The sequence below is a fragment of the Protopterus annectens genome, chromosome 1.part0 (assembly GCF_019279795.1).
Source record: "Protopterus annectens isolate FY-2018-M chromosome 1.part0, PAN1.0, whole genome shotgun sequence".
Lineage (NCBI taxonomy): Eukaryota > Metazoa > Chordata > Ceratodontiformes > Protopteridae > Protopterus > Protopterus annectens.
In genome coordinates, this window is record NC_056725.1 from 60,298,463 (window position 1) to 60,316,041 (window position 17,579).

The window sequence follows — 17,579 nt, forward strand, 5'->3', positions numbered from 1 at the left end:
GCACTCAATGTGTGTGAGTACTTGCGCGCATGTTACAACCCACTTTGGTGGCGTTCTTAGCGTGTTCAGCATGGATAGCTTGTATCGCTAAAGGAAGAAGTCAGGAATGGAATCACACAGTAATTAAATATAATAAGGGGGATAGACAGAGTAAGCAAGCCTAATTCACAATGCCTTAGGAAAGTAGACAAACACCAGGCATTGGAAAAGTTCATTACTCTGTTGGACTACAAAAACATTGTAAAATGAGGTTCACTTGTAGGGAAATATGGTCTGTTAGGGAGAGCGAACATAGCAAATGCCTTCAATTAGAGTTTGTTCAGTCCTATGTCATTGCACTGCCTTTTAGATGGCATACAAGATAACCAATGTCTTTGTTTATAAGTTCCATGATGATACGTTCCATGGTCTTGCAGACCAGGCTCGTCAGGCTAATGGGGCGGTAGTTCCCGGGGTCTGTGGTGGCTCCCCCCTTGAGCAGTGGAATAACCGTTGCTGTGCGCCATTCAGCAAGCACAAAGCCTGAGGTGAGGCTATGACTGAACATGTTACTCGGGTGGGGTGCCAGTTCGTTCTGTAGTTCATGTAGAACACAGCCTGGGATGTTGTCTGGTCCCATGGATGTTGTGTTCTTATCTTTGGAGAGTGTGTTTTTTACCTGTGCAACTGTGATTACAGAAACTTTGCATTCTTCCGGTATAGAGATGGGCTCTTTAGGGGGTGAGAGGGGGGTAAAGTTAGCACTGAACCTATCTGCCAGGATGTTGGCAATATCAGTTGGGTCTGTATATTTAGTGCCATTGTGCTGTAACTCGGAGCAGATCTGAGTGTTGCCATTGAGATTCTTGACATAGCTATGGAATGCATTGTGGTTGTCTTTAGAATCAGTGGCAATTTTGTTTTCATAACTAACTTTGGAGGATTTGATCAGGGATTGCAGCTTCTTACTGAGGCTGACCAGGGAGCTCCTCCACTCGTGGGATTTTACTCTCTTTTGCAAGAGTTTCTTTCTTCTGTTGTACAGTTTGTTTATGGCAGGGGACCACCAGATTGGCTTCCTTTTTTTTGGAGGATAGCATATTGGTTCTGTTTGGGATAGTATGATCCATGCACTCATGTAAGTGCTTATAAAGTGCAATTGTGTAGGATTCAGTAGTCGTAACTGTATTGTCCATCTGCATGGGTGTCATGAAGTTCACCACTTCTGTCTTAAGAAGCATGAAGTTGGCTTTGGAGAAATTTTTTACCATGGTTTCCTTAATGGGGGGTGGAGGCAGGATGTGGATATCTAGGGTAATTAGCTTATGGTCGGATTGGACCTGTGAGGTGTTGACTTCAGGTGTGGAACACTGGTCACTCATATTGGTAATGACTAGATCTAGGATATTGTTGCCCCTGGTGGGGGTGTGGATAAGTTGATCCAGGGCATTGGAGTTTATGAATTCCAGAAAGCGTTGAGTGAAGGAGTTGGTACATGAGTAGTTTTCCTAGTTAATGGTGGGGTATTTGAAATCACCCATTATTAGGGTGTTTGGTTGAACCCTAATATTTTCCAGTACATCAAGAAAATAGGAGCGGGAATCCTGGGGCATGGTGGGTGATCTGTAGCAAGCTACAATTTGGATTGCAGTTTTGCCCAGAGTTAGTTGCACTTGGATAACCTCGGCTGCATTATGCTGAGCAACTAGCCTGGAGGTGTGGATATCCTTAATGAATATGGAAACACCTCCGCCTTTGGTGTTCCGGTCCAGGTTACATGGCCGAAAAGTGTCATACGAGTTATGGCCTGGTAGTGCAGGGATTCTGTCTGGAGCCTTGAACTAGGTCTCAGTCACTGCACAGATATCGATGTTCTCCATTTTAAGGAATGCCTCGAGTGAGTGCATTTTGAGATTTAGACTTCTAGCATTGAGTAGCATCACCCGCAGTTTTTGCTTGCCTGTTCCTGTTACGGTGGTGAATTTATCATTTGTACCTTGTCTAAAAAAGGCACTATGGGGTGGCAAGAACTTTAGCCAGTATCCAGAATCTCAGGGGTGACAGGTGTAGGCCATCTCTGGCAAAGCATTGTGGTCTGTCGACCATGTCATCCTAGGCAGACAGATACTGGATCCCCTTAAAATGGCACCAGAAGCTTAGCCAATTGTTGAAACATGGGTGAAATAACAATAACAACAATAATAATAATATTAACACAACAACAATTAACGTTTAGAAACATTTATCGTAATATGTTTTTACAATTTTTTATCAGGCACTAGTTTTAGTTATTGTATATATACACCAACATTTTACTCAACATCATTTTATTCAACATCATTTTAATAAGTATTTATTAATATTTATACATATATATATTTATATTTACTATATATATTTAATTATTATATATATTTATTTATCAAATTTATTGTACTTGTATGTTTCTTATGTTGGTAAAATATGTATTTTTATATTTTTATACTCCTATAGTTCCTATCAGATCAATTCTTGTGCCAATGTATTAACTCACTAGTAATACTAATATTGCTGTTGTGTTCATATACATAGGCTTGGTCATTACATGGTTACACCATTATTATATTATATTTATTATTATTAATATTTTATTTACTATGTTTTTATCTGGAATTACCATTGATATTTTATTTATTTATAGATATAACAATGAAAAATTGAGATAAGAAATGAGAAGTAAGGTGATTTGTCATGTATGCATTTTGTATATTCAAGTCTTTTGTGTTATGTATGTGGACGTTCTGCCTTTAAATTTATACCTTCAATTTAGGAGGTAATCAAATGCCAGCCAATTACACAGCCTAATAAGTTTTTGAAAGTTGTATAAAACTATGGAATTTTGTGGATACACTGTTTCTGAAGAAGTCTCCTGAATAGGAGATGAAAGCACTAAATCAGTGAACTATATGTTTCGTTTTTTGTTGTTGTTCTGTTTTCAGCCTTTGGGCTTTTTGTAATAAATATACCTTGGTTTGATGAACTTGGATTGTTTTGGATATTTCGAGTTCTGGTATATGCTTAAAAACGGCCTTTATTGTACCGAAACAGTGTCCTGCATTTTGAGAGCCAATTGTTGAAGTCAATCATTTTGTCCTTGTACTGCGGCATCATTCTGGGTGATGGCAGAATGCTACTCAGGGCTAGGGTCATACCTGCCTGGACTACAAGATTGGAGCGCTCTTCCATGTCTCTTTTCATGTAGTCCAGGGAGGTACATCTCAGATTATGTCTCAGGTCGTTCACACCAACATGGACAATGACAGAGTCATATTTGTACTTGTTGTGGAGTAACCCGAGTGTGTGGGTTATGTGGAGGATCCTGGCACCCGACAGGCAGCTGACAGTAACCTTCTCCTTGTTTAGCCTGGTGAGTGGGACATCAGTGTGCCTGTCTATAGAGTCACCTATGACTAGTGTGTTGGGTACGTTGTTTTGCCTTATTGGCTGTGGTTGAGTGGCACACTGAGTCTGCGGGCTGTGTGTCATTTGGGTTGTGTTGGGGGGTGGAGGTTGCTTGCATTTCTGCTTTGGAGGTCTCTGTTGCTTGAGCAGATTATTATTGAGAGCCTCTGTGAATGTTTTTGTGTTTCTATGTGTGGATTTTGGTGGTGTAGATTTAGTGAGACTATGTGAGTGTAGTGTGGTACAAGTGTTTACCTTCTCTTGACTGTCAAGTTCAGTCTTGATTGGAGAGAGCTTTACCTCCAGTTTGGCTAGATAAGTGCATCTCTCACAGGTTGTAGTGTTGGGTGGTAGGAGGAGAGGGTTGTCTGTGTACATGAGGCAATTTCTACATTGCCCCAAGATGCCCAGATTCATCAGAAAGACGGGAGAGAACACTGGGAAATGACCCTTGGACATGCCTGTATAAAAAAAATATTTTCCTCTAGATAAGTGAGGAAAGTGAGTACAAGAGCTGTTTTTCTCTAAGCAAGCGAGGAAAGTAAGTACCAAAACTGTTTTCCTGTAGGTAATGAGGAAGGTTAAGTGCTGTAGTAATTAGTAGGTTATTTAGTGCTTACAAGTTCTGAACAAGTGCTGATCACGAATAAGCAAATTCAAGTGCTAAAAGTAAGAATCTGTATCTGGACTAAACTAGTTACAGGAAAGGGGGGAAACAAGTACAAATGTGGTCTTTTAAATCAGAAAGTTGAGAGAGATGGAAAAACTGCCCAAACGGCCAATAACTACAATGTCTGGGCCAGAACCACTCCTTATGTGGTAGATAGGTTACCTAGTACTTACCACTACCACTGATAAGCTAGAAGGTTTCCCTCCAACACAGAAAGCTTGGGGGGGCTCAGAAGCTTACATACATTCCCGGATACAGCAAATCTGACTCTGGACCACACTAGTTACAGGAAAGGTATTTATATATATATATATATATATATATATATATATATATATATATATATATATATACACACACACACACACACACACACACACACACACACAAAAGTAGCTAAAACAGCAGTCAAAACAATTCAAATGCAGTGCAAGCTAGCACACTTGAGTATGTAGCAATGTTAGACCAAACAGTTTAAAAAATGCAATTAAAATTAAAAATTATATTAAGTAAGCTGTCATGCAGCCAATGCATTGAACTATTTTTTTTTCTACACTTCATTTTGTCTTGATTGACTGTTTGGCACCCAGGGCAGCGTATTTAAAAGTTAGTTTTTGTGGTTTTGAGCATAGCCCCGCCCCTTTCTGGTTGGTCACACCCACTCCCATTGACCCCACCCATTCAGCTGTCTCCTGCAGCCCCCCCCCAGTGATTTGAAGTCACCAGCCACCACTGGTATTACCTTAATCTGTATGCTATTTATTTATTTTTATGTACCATTTCTCTTTAAACCTGTTAGAGGAAATGATGTTATGTGTATTTTATTATTTAAATGCTGCTTTATTTATCTGAGCTTGTCTGATGAAGTTCCTTTATAAAGTTTGACTGGGGACGAAAGCACTTACAAGTATAAATGGACTACTTTAATAAAACATCTTTTTTTGTATCCAGTGTGAGCCGTCTTTGCTGTTTAACCGTTTTTATAGGAGCAGATCTAGGTACCATTACCTTGACCTTAAAACTTCCACCAGAAAGGGTTTGTGTTCTATGAAAACGGGTCCTGGACCTTCTCTCAGAAGAAAAAGCCCCAGCTTTAATGGTGCTCAAAGTGTTGGGGACAATGGCGGCAGCAATCTTTGCGATTCCTCTAGGTTGAACGCATATGCGTATGCTGCAATGGCTCCTGTTCATGTAATGGTCTTTTCAAGAGCTTACAATTTGATGTGACATTGGTATAGTGAACTCATGTAAGATGGACCTTTGGTGGTGGCTGACATCCCATCACGTAACAATAGGTCACCCCTTTGTTCTACACACTCCTATTGCCACTGTGACCATGGACGCCTCCCTGATTGGGGGGCAGCATTATCAGAAAAGAACAGTCCAAGGCAAATGGAAGGAACACGAGGCTCACCTGCATATCAGTGTCCTAGAGATGAGAGCGGTACTTGTAGTGTTGCAGTCCTTTCAAGACTCTCTTCCTCTAGGGACTATTGCGATTCAGATGGACAACATGTCAGTAGTCTGTTAATAAACAAACAAGGAGGAACAAAATCCTACTCCCTATGTCGAGAGGCTCTGAGAGTATGGCAGTGGGCAACTTCCACCCAGCGCTTTCTGATAGCAATGCACATCTTGTGGTGGTCCAATGTGATAGCAGACAAACTGAGCAGAGCAATTCTATTGCCTCATGAGTGGTCCCTGAAGAAAGAAGTAGTGAAAAGGATATTACGCAGATGGGGCCAGCCTTGCTGTGATCTTTTTGCAACTCCAACAAACATGAAATGCAGCAGCTATTTTGTCCTAATGCCCCCTACAGGGGAGATTCTCCAAGAAACGCTCTTGTACACAATTGGCCCCCGGGTCTCCTTTATGCCTTTCCTCCCTTTCTACTGATATCCAAAGTTTTACAGAAAGCCAAGGCTCTGGGCAGGACCATCATTCTAATAGCCACTTACTGGTCTCATCAAATTTGGTTCCCTTTCTCCAGCCTCATCTATTGGAAGAACCTTGGATCCTGGACCCAGTTCCAGATCATCTGATTCATTCATTAAGGGCTCTTCATCCTGCACTTAAGTCCCTCAAATTGACAGCTTGGCTGCTCCAATTCTAAATATAGCCAGGTTTCAGAATCTCTCAGCTTCAGCTCAGCATATTCTAACATCCTCTCATAAATCATCTGCCAGGAAGTTATATCTTAGTAAATGGAAAAGGTTTTCGATATGAGCATTTCAAAATGATATTGACCTGTATCTGGCTTCAGTTTCATCCATTTTAGAGTTTTTGACTAAACATTTCAATGAGGGGGCAGCTGCAGCAATTATTAGGGTTTAATTGGCAGCAATTTCTAATTTTCATCTTGGTGATCAGGGGTCTAATATGTCACATAGACTCTCTAAAGCCTTTTTCAAGGATACTGTTCATTTGAGACCACTCATTAAATCTTCGGCTACGCCATGGGATCTAAATTTTGTTTCACGGATCATCCTACCACCATTAGAACCAGCCTCATCTTGTGACCTGAAAATATTTATCATGGAAAGCCATAGTTTTAGTAGCTATTACTTCTGCTCTGAGGGTTTCAGAGTCTTGTCCATTAAAAACCCATATTCAATTTTTCATAATGACAGTTTCACTTAGGACAAATCCTTCATTTTTACCTAAGATTTGTTCAGAGATAAATCTCAGTCAGACTATAGAGTTACCCGTTTTTTTTTCCCTAAATATACTAATAAGATGCAACATATGCTGCACAAGCTTGATGTCCGCGGGCAGCTTTGATTCTATTTACACAGGACCAAGGACTTTAGAAAATCAGAACAGCTCTTTGTTTCATTTTCAGATTCAAAGAATGGTGCTCCAGTGGTAAAAAAAAAACACCTTATCAAAATGGTTATCAGGTTGCATCTCCTTTACATACAGTTCTGTCAATATGCCATTGCATCAAAAAGTAAAAGCCCACTCAACTAGAGCTGTCTCCACATCTTCAGTCTTTTTGGCCAAACTACCAGTAGATTCCATTTGTGCAGCAGCCACGTGGTCCAGGCCTCATACCTTCATCACTCATTACAAAGTGGACAGGGCCTCCTTTGGTTCCACTGTCCTGAGAAATATACTGCAGTGAGATAGCCAAGAAAGATGGTGCTTGGGACGCTATCCCATCAGTAAGAATGAAGACGAGATAGAACAACTTCACATAAAGAAGTTATGTACTCACCGTAACATTCCATGTGAGTTTATCTCGCCTTCATTCTTGCATCCCACCCTCCTAACCCCCTCCCAGTTTTTTCTTGGGGACCGAGAAGTTGGACAAGTCAGGGCTGTATTGGTCTTTGGTTTACTCTTGATATTACTATTAAGAATTTTTTTCTACTTACATTAGTTAGCTGCAAACAAGATCTGAGGGAAGCACCAGTGCATCATGGGATAGGCAGTAGGCTATGAGGTGGTTGAAGACCTTGAACTTTTGCGTTTTGGCTGAGTCAGAGCCAAAGATCTGCTCTGAACCCATCAGTAAGAAGGCAAGATTAACAATGGAACGTTATGGTGAGTACATAACTTCTTTTTTCTGAGTATGTCATGGAAAAGTGTAGGAAGTCAGTACTACTATTCAAATAATTCAGAAATATTTCTAGTTCATCCCTACTGCCATGCCAAATAAACAAATCTACAAATCTCTTAAAACTAATCTTCTCAGAGTACTGCTGTGGGTGATGATATATAAAAGAAGACTGTAAAAAAACAAATATAGGCAAATTGTGATTTGTGACAACATATAATAGAGCTACTTCTGAAATAAGAAAAATTATTAATAATTGGTGTATATTAACATCTCTACCGGAATTATGTCCGATAATTGGCATGGTACCTAGCTTTTCATATATAAATTGCCAGAATTTAAAACAGAAGTTATGTTTTAAGGATATGAATGTTAAGAATGCTAGGGCAACAATAACTAAACTGGGTACCCTTCCCTGCTACAATTGTTGCTGTGATGTTATTAATAAAAATATTTTTCAGCACCCAATAACTAAAAAGAATTATGTATTTTCAAGTTTAGCAACATGTGTTGCAACGGATATAATATACTTAGCTACCTATAACAGATGCCAGGAATTTTATGTTGGGAAGTCCACTAGAAAACTGAAGGAAAGAATAACTGAATTCAGAAATCAGGAGAAAAGTTGAAACCAACTCTCAAGCTAAACATATTAGTGAGTATGGTAATGTACATACATTTTCCTTTAGCGTGATAGAGTATATAAAGATGTGTGGGGTGGAGATTTAATTAACAAACTTGAAATGGAGGAATATCAATAGATAATGCATCTCTGTGCAGATCTACTACCGGGTTTAAACCAAACTGTTTCTTTAAAACCTGTCTTAAGACATAAACAAATGTGCTTGAAATAGAGACCTATGCTTTTAAATTTTGATTATTGTTTTTTAACCAGGATTTCAATGTGTACTGTACTTGTATACTATGTATGTATTCTATGTTCCAAATTTCAGCTGTACACCAAAAATCTGTTAATTACCTTTATTTTTAAATTAATATTTTCTTTGCTCTCTCTACTGTAACTGTTGATGTGCTGCATACCACTGTAAAAACATGTCTATTGTAATTTGTGCGTATACTGATCATGTCTAAATATCTCTGTAATTTTTCTATGCGGAGCTTTTCTCCACGGGCCTCTGCTGAAAAAGGGCATTTTTGGCTCAGACACCCCCGGTTAACAAATGTAAAATAAATAAATAAATTGAATAATTAATGGCTGTGTGATTCTTGATGGTATAAATACAGTTAGCATGTGTTCGAACTTTTATACACTGATGAATGGTTTGTTTGACCTGAAAACTCTGTTTTATTAAACACTTGTTCAGTATTCGCGTTGCTTGGTTTATTTTATATTCTATTTAGCATTGGCTTTATGGACTAAACTTTGTTCTGCAATTGTTCGGCTTTATTGAGATTGGGATGACATGAATGACAGACCTCAATGATTTGCCAGAGATGGCCTGCATCTGTCACCCCTGGGTTTCCAGGTAGTGGCTAAGGCTCTTGCCACCATTATAGCGCCTTTTTTAGGCGGTGTTCCCAAGACCAAATTTTCATCATCACAGCTATAAATGCAGTCTGAGGATCATGCTGCTTAATGCTAGAAGTCTAAATCTCAAGATGCACTCACTCAAAGCATTCCTCAAAATGGAGAACATAGACATTTGTGCTGTAACAGAGACCTGGTTTAAAGCAGCAGAAAGCACTCCTGTGCTACCAGGCTGTAACTCATTCCACACCTTTTGGCCCCAAACATAGACAGAAGCTCCAAAGGCAGTGGTGTCTCCATATTCATAAAGGATATACACACCTCCAGACTAGTAGCCCAGCATAATATATCTGAGATACTCCAACTACACTGGGTAAGACAGCGATTCAGGTCATAGCCTGCTATAGGTCCCCAACCGTGTCCCAAAACTCACTCCACATTCCTAAGCACCCTGGAAATGATTAAGATCGAACCCAGCACACTCATACTAGGTGACTTCAACTACCCCCTCCATCAGCTGAGGAAAGGTACTCGTGCACCAATGCACTGGCCCAACACTTCCTGGTATTCATCAATTCCAATGCCCTGGACCAGCTCATTCTTACCCACTAGAGGAAGCAACATCCTTGACCTGTTTATTACTAACCTGGGCAACCATTGCTGTACACCAGTAGTTAATTCCTCTCTGGTTAGATCTGACCGCAAACTAATCACCATGGAAATCCATATCTCACCCATACAACCCCGCAAAGGTATCCACCATGAAAAGCTTCTCCAAAGCTGACTTTGGACTCCTAAAAACAGAGGTGGCTAACTTCACAGCACCCATGCCAATGTAAAATAGATGCATGACTGCCAAATCCTACACCAATGCCCTGTACAAACACACACATAAATGCATGGAACTAGCCATACCCAACAGAACCAAGACACTCTCCTCCAAAAAAAGGAAGCCAGTCTGGTGGTCCCCTGTCACTAATAAACTCTACAACATAAGGAAGAAACTGTTGCAGAAAAAGGTGAAGTTCCAAGACTGGAAAAATTCCCTTATTAGCCTCAACGCAAAGTTGAGATTCCTCATCAAAACATCCAAAGCCAGCTATGAAGGCAGAATTGCGTCAGACACTAAAAACAACTACAAAGCCTTCTATATACATCTCCATGGCAATACCCAGATTAGCTATTAGTTGCTGCACAATGCTACCTCCTATACTGAGCCAACAGATATTGCCAACATACTGACAGTCATTGACAACTTTACCCCCCCCCCTCCAAGGACCAATCTCAATACCAGAAGAATGCCAGGCACCCAGCATTACTGCAGCACAGGTTAAAGCTGCATTGTCTAAGGCCTCACCTCAGGCTTTGTCCCTACCGAATGGTGCACTGCTGCAGTCATCCCTCTCCTTAAAGGAGGAGCGGCTACAGACCCTGGAAATTATTGCACCATTAGCCTGACTAGTCTGATGTGTAAGGCTAAGGAGCACATCATCATGGACCTATTTAACAAGGATATAGGGAATCTCCAAACTCTAGATCCCACGCAGTTTGGTTTTGTGAAATGTAGATCATGCCTGCTCAACCTGGTTGACTTCTTTCAGTCAGTCACCAGAACGGGGAATGAAAATAAGACAGTTCATACAGCCTACCTCAATCTGGCCAAGACCTGTGATACCATTCCTCACTCAGGAATTATTGATAAACTCAGCAAACTATGCATCAACCTCTATATCGTTAGGTGGGTTGAAAATTGGCTCACAGAACCCGCAATATGAAAGTAGAGGACTCCAAGTCAGACTGCCGACTTGTCACGAGTGGAGTCCCACAGGGATCGGTCCTGGGTCCTCTCCTGTTTGGCATCTACTTCTCAGAAGTAAAGGCCAGCCAGGAGGGACTCTGGCTGATCAAATTCACAGAGGTCTGCAAGCTGGGAGCCATTATTAACTCCCCAGGTGATGCAGACATCCTACAGAAAGGCCTCACTGAGACCGACTGGTGTCAAAACCATGGCCTTAAGCTTAATGCCAAAAAATGCGTTGTCATCCCCTTTGAGAAAAACTCAGTTCCCACTAATTACCACATTGATGGGAGCCCACTGAACACTGAAGGTGTTGTAAGAGATCAGGGGACACAGGTGGACCGCAACCTCTCCTTCGAACACCATATTGCCACTGTGGTCAGAAATTCCTGTGTGGCACATCTCATTACCAAGGGTTTTGCATCCAGGAATAGAGGTAATCATTTCTCTATACTCTTCCCTCATTAGAACAATCATAGAGTATAATGCCCCATTTGGCATGTGCCTCACTAGACACCTGCAACAGCTGGAGAGGCCACAAAAGTACCTCACGAAGAGGATCTTAGGCCTTAAACATATGTCCTACACAGACAGACTAAAAAAAAAAAAAATTCAACTATTCACCGTCTCATATTATCTAAGAGGCAATCTCTGCTTAACTTACAAAGCCATGTCTGACACAACTCTGTTTGAAATATTACATTTAAAGAAATCCCAATCCCTCCGCACCACACTCTCCAGAGATCTCAAACTCATTACCACAATCAACAGAACATACTGGAGGGACAGGTTCATAACCCAGAAGACTGTCCATGCTCTGGAATAAACTTCCCATACATGTCTAGTAGCTCACCTCACTAGCTCTCTTCAAGAGAAATCTTGAGCGGATGGGGAAGTTAACCCCAGAGATCACTCCAGTAGCTCTACTTGATAGAGGCACTGAGAGCTAATGACGGGTGGCACAATGCCAAGGCACTTCTGTGGGCTAGGCTTGTGAAGTCCCCAGGGCCATTAGCCTAATACACATGTATAAACCTGCTTGTGAAAGTACCAAAATTCAAGATGTTGAGGCTACAGAGAAGACATAAAGGATGCTTATATGACGTGCCCATATCCATAGGCTTTAAAGCACTTCTCTGATTCTGTGTCTAGGTCACATTATTAGTATTACTAAGCCATCTAAAATGGGCAGAGTTCACTTTCAAGGTAAACCAGTGCCAAGTGGATAGGGGAGAAATGTCTTATCTTTTTAATTGGGTGGATGGGGCAAAATCTAACCAGCCTTTTGATCCAGAACTCTCAAAGACAGGGCAGAGGGGAAATAAGAGAGAGAAAAAGACAGACATAGGGAGAACTGTTAAGCAATCAGTGTAGGAAAATGTCTCCGGATCCATGTAGTCTTCTGGGTCCAGCACCTAGTTCTTTGAAGCAGTCAGATCTATCTTTGTCTGTAACACAAATCAAGACTCCCTCACCTAAAGCTTATTTCCCTGTGGCTGATGAGCCCCAGGTTAAATTCCTCAGTACTTCAGCACAAGCTAACTTTGAGACCTGTATATGTAGCTTCATCATTGAGATCTGGATGTACCACCAGAATTCTTACCGAGGTGGATGTCAACCAGATGATGAGGAAATTCTTGAAGAGACCAGATTCAGCTGAGGTCCTCCTGGCACTGTCCTCCAGAAGAGGTCTGGGAATGGGCCCATTGACCATATCCCATTTTGTTTGGATGTTCACTCCAGAATTACACTGAACATTAGACAAGGGCACTTGATTAATCAGATTTCTAAGTATCTTTTAGGTAGTCTGCCATTGGACCTTCACATGTCACCCTACAGTCTACTTCCAGTGTTTTTAAGAGCAGCTGGGACAGTCATTACCATGCATCACCATGTCTCGATGTGGATATGCAATTTTGCAGAAAGCTTCAGTGTGTCCATTACAAATACCCCCTTTGATTGTTCTACTCTGTTTGGGCCTAAAGTAAAAGAAATGGTGACCAGGAGAAAACAAGGGGGAAATTCCCTGTCTGCTCTAAGAATCCATTTCAGCACTCCACAAATATCCTTTACTAGGAATCAAAGGAGTACTAAAAAAATGTGGTTCAAAAATTCACCAGGATTTTCACCATTGGCACTCCTAGAGCTAGACATGTCTGAGGCAGAGGTGGAGGAAATTCAAATGTCTGTCTCTTGAGATGTAGAAGCAGACCACAGAATCAAGGTTTTTACAGCCCCTTCACTGACAAAAACTTACTAGAGTCCCTGAACAGTTGCCCAACTGCTGCACTATGGAGGTAGTTGGTTGACACTTACCCTTGCATCTTCTGGTCTGGCAAACAATGACATCAGATTCATGGGTGCTAAGGATAGTCACCAGAAGCTATATCACAGCTGTTTTTTTTTTGACCATTCCTGATACATCACCCAATCAGTTTAATCAGCAGCAACAGAAGTGTTAGTTGATAAAGAAGAGTCATCCAGCTGGTCTTCCCAGACCAGTTAGAATAATGGATCTATTCCAGGTTCTTTTCAGTTCCAAAGAAGACAGGAGACCTCATAGTTTCATAGATTAGTACTAGGCTAGCTGTCCTTTAGGGCCATCTTAAGCCTAGCCAACTACCCTATGTGAGAATCAAACTCTGCACCTTGTGCTCACAAGGTAAATACCTCAACAATTATGCCAAACTCCCAACCCCCGTTATCGAGGGTTGATGCATACCATGTGCCTGCTGTCTACTTTGAGGATTCAGATCCCCACAACTCTAAACTGATGAATATAGTGTCAGGTCGTGTCTATGAACAATGCTGAATTCAGTAACTGCCTGCACATTTGGATACATCTCACAAGTTGGTTAGTTGGTTGCATAAGCACTATAGTTTCTTGCTACATATAACAACAGTACAGTCTCAGTAGTATAAAGGTAAATCTTGAAGTTTATGATGATCATAATTATTGGTGTAGCCCCCTGCCTGATAAGTGACATTTTGTTTCCCAGGATGTCTTTACAGATACATTCCACTAGGCTAAGACTAGGAATCACTCAGGAAAAGTATACCTACTGGCAAGCACACATTAGCTCACAACAACATGCTGCTTCAGTTAAACAAATAGTCTCCCCAGACATCAGTATTTTCTTTCTTTAAAAATCTATATAAATATTCAATTGCATAATTGTATCATAATAAAGCAACAGGTAAAAATGGCTATTTTCACTCCTCATAAGAGTTTTGGATCTCACTCACCTCAATCAGTATGCCAAATAGACAACGTTCTGTATGGTTATGGTGCAGTCCATTCTGCCTCTATTGATGGAGTGCAGTTGGACATGCTCCATAGATCTGAAGGACATACTACCACATCTAGAGTCAAAGGCAGTCAAGGAGATTCCTCCATTTCCAGTGTTCAAGATTATGGAAGTGGTAACAGCTCTTCTATGACTGCAGGGATTCAAGTCTTCCTGTACTAAGATGATTGGCTTCTAACTGCTATTTCCAAGGATCTACTATTCTAACACCAGACTTTTCTTCTCAGTCTTACAGACCAGTTTGGAACAACAATCAGCTACATGAACAAACTGCCATCCATGCAGCAAATAGAATTTATAGGATGTGAGATTGGCAATTTGTTGAACTGTGTCTAACTCCCAATTACAAGGGTCCTGTCATTAAGACTCTTAGCTTTTCACATAATTCAGTATCCCTTCCTGCAGGAAAAACTGATTCTCTGTCTGTTAGGTATGATGACTTGTAGTATTACATTAGACCAGTTAGCAAGATACCACATGAGAGCACTACAGTGGACACTGTCCATCCAGTGATCAGAGATTATTCACCCCTGCACACCAGAATCCATCTCACTCAACCATGCAGAAAACATAACTTGGTGGATAACTTCTTCATCAGTAGTAGAAGGTAGACCCTTCTGTCCATGTCCTCCAAGCCACAGTGACCACGGATACTTGTCTTCTAAGATGGAGGGGACATTTTGAAGAAAGGAAGTTCAAAGGACATTGTCATTAGTGGAGGCCACACTTCCCATCAGTGTCCTGGAGATGGCAGCATTCTTCCTAGTGTTGCAGACCTTTCAGGACTTTCTACACGAGGGTGTGATTTACAACCAGACAGACAATATAATATGTGAGTGGTATAGTACATCAGCAAATAAGGTGAAACACATTCATATACTATTTGATAGGAGGCCATGCGAGTCTGGCAATGGATGAATTCTTCCCATCACTTACTGGTAGTAATGCACATTTCTGCGACATCTGATATACTTCTGGGTAGGTTGAGCAGTTGTATCCCATTAACTCATGAGTGGTCTCTCAAATGGTGGCAACAGAGATTTTCAACCACTTGGGGCCAACCATTCTTTGACCTCTGCCTCCTACCTAAACAATGCAGCAGTTACTTTGCCATCATCCTTCCTCAGAGACAGTCACTAAGAGATGTTCTAGTCCATATTTGGCCCCCAGGACTCCTATACACTTTTCCTCTGATAAATTAATTGCTAACAAAATTAATTCAAAAAGCTACAAGGTGAAAGACCAAGGTGATCCTCATTGCCCTGTTCTGACCCCCAATAGGTATAGATTTTCCTTCCTCTGGCCTTAATTACAGCACCCACCATGGGTGCTGGATTCCATTCTGGATCTACTGAATCACCCATCCAGGATGCCTCTACCAGACCTTCAGACCCTAAAGTTAACCACATGATTTCTCCAATTTTAACTATAGTCAGAGATGCCAGGCTTTCCTCTCCAGTGGTCCATATACTATATTCTTCTCAAAAGGACTCCATAAAGATGACGTAAGAGCAAATGGGAAATGTTTCTATTTGGGTATCCTCAAAGTTTTGGAACCTTTCTCAGCCTCTCTTCCATTGACACAGGAATTTCATTCAGAACTTTTTCAGCAAGGTTACAGTTGCTCTACTATAAAAGTTCAGATGGCTGCTATTTCAAAGTTTCACATAGGACATAATGTTTTATCTATTGCTTCATTTAGGATAGCTAATGTTTTCCTCAAAGGAACTTTCTTGTTGACATATGTTTGAGATCCAGTCCCTCTATGGGATATCACATTGTTGTCAGCCATTGACTCATAAACCTTTGAAGCCCATGGCCTTAGCTGATTTAAAGTTTCTTTCTTGGAAGGCCATTTTTCTGATTGCCATCACTTCTACTAGTTTTCTACTAGAGTCTCAGAGCTGCAAGCACTCATACAAGCCACCCTTTATCATATTCCACAAGGACAGAGTTTCACTAAGAACAAATCCTTCCTTTCTTTCAAAGGTCGCATCTGAAACTTATATCAACACATTGGCTACCTGTATTTTTTTTTCAAATTTTTCAACCAAAGGTGAAAACATGCTTTGTACATTAGATATCTACAGGTAGCTCAGATTTTATTTGCATAGTACTAAAGACATCAGGAAATCAGACCACTTAATTGTCTCTTTCGAAAATAAAACCAGGACAGCAAGTATCCAAGGTCACAGTAAGTGGCTAGGAGATTGCATTTCTTTTGTTTATAAAATATGAGGGTTGGCTATGCATTCAAAACCTAAGGCTTAATCCACCAGAGCAGTGGCCACTTAAGCAGCATTTCTACAGAGTTCCTGTCAGTGTTATCTGCATGACAGCAAGTTGGTCAACAGCTCACACTTTTGTATCTCATAAATTGGATGTGCAATGCAGAGCTCGTATATCATTTCATTCTGCCATTTTCAGGAATGTTCTTCCTCGAGTCCACCCAGGTCCTTTTTATGCAGATTGGGAATTTGTCCAAAACATTGAATAAGATGAAAATAGACAACATGGCATACGAAAGTTATGTCCTTACCATAATGATAGATCCATGTTTCATTTTCATCCGGTTCAATCTCTCTTACAACTTTCTCTTCCAAATTGACATGTTACATCTTCTGGGGCTCAGACAGACCTCAACTAAGACCCTGTGTCTGTCTGTTATATGTCATCATCTTTAAGTGTGGAATACTTTTGGATCCCTTTTCCACTTCATAATATTTGGTGTATATAATAAAAATAGTCAGCAAACTCTAAATCAGGAGGAGAGAGATGTGAGTAGGGGAGGAGTCCACTACTCGGATCCATTACTCTGGTATGTGGCACTGAGATCAGATCTGACAATCCAAATGAGATCCATGTGGATCTGTCGTATTATGGTAAGTGCAGAACTTTAATTTTTACAATGTTTGTGCAAGTTATTATCCTGTGGCCTTTCTTACGCCTCAGTTAAGGTTCAGTTTTTGGCCATTTCAGCATGTCTCCCCATGGACCCTCATTCAGTAAATTTTCATGTCAAAATGATTTTGAAAGGGGATTCGCATAAGAGGCCTCCAAATAAAACTGTAGTTCTTCACTGGGATATTAATTTTTTTATTAGCGGCTAAATCTTGCCACATTTGAACTAGATAACCTGTCTAACTTCCGGTTCTTAGAAAGGAAAAACCTGACTTCTACAAGAAGCGTACGAGTTTGATATATATATATATATATATATATATATATATATATATATATATATAGAGAGAGAGGTGTATATATATATATATATATATATATATATATATATGTGTGTGTGTATATGTATATATATATATATATATATATATATA

General features: G+C 40.5%; 1 protein-coding gene across 1 annotated transcript in view; it reads left to right on the forward strand.

The window, feature by feature from the left end:
• Positions 1 to 17,579, forward strand: part of LOC122811525 — a 1,751,548-nt gene that overhangs the window by 960,154 nt on the left and 773,815 nt on the right. The window lies entirely within an intron of this gene.